Source organism: Lupinus angustifolius, chromosome LG16, assembly GCF_001865875.1.
Source record: "Lupinus angustifolius cultivar Tanjil chromosome LG16, LupAngTanjil_v1.0, whole genome shotgun sequence".
Lineage (NCBI taxonomy): Eukaryota > Viridiplantae > Streptophyta > Magnoliopsida > Fabales > Fabaceae > Lupinus > Lupinus angustifolius.
Window position 1 is genome coordinate 4,182,173 of NC_032024.1, and position 663 is coordinate 4,182,835.

Here is a 663-nt window from a genome sequence, read left to right on the forward strand (position 1 = left end):
GGAGGATAGGATGAGGATGAGGATAGGATGAGGGTGCAGACAATGATGAGGATGAGGATGAGGATTAGGATAGGATGAGGATGGGGATGAGGATGTGGATGAGGATAGGATGAGGATGAGGAACAGGATGAGGATGAAGAGGAGGGTAGGCTGACTATGAGTATGAGGATGAGGATAGGATGAGGATGAGGAAGAGGATAGGATGAGGATGAGGATGAGGATGAGGTTGAGGATAGGATGAGGATGGGGATGAAGATAGGATGAGGATGAAGAGGAGGGTAGGCTGACTATGAGTATGAGGATGAGGATAGGATGAGGATGAGGAGGAGGATGAGGAATTGGAGGAGGAGGATGAGGATAAGTTGGAGGATAGGATGAGGATAGGATGAGGGTGAGGACGAACATGGGATGAGGAAGAGGATGAGGACGAAAATGGGATGAGGATGAGCATAGGATGAAGAGGAGGATGATGATGAGGAGGAGGGTAGGATGAGGATGAGGATGGATGAGGATGAGGATGAGGATTAGGATAGGATTAGGACGGGGATAAGGATGAGGAAGAGGATAGGATGGGGATAAGGATGAGGAAGAGGATAGGATGAGGATGAAAACGAAGATAGGATGAGGATGAAGAGGAGGGTAGGATGAGGATGGGGATGAGGA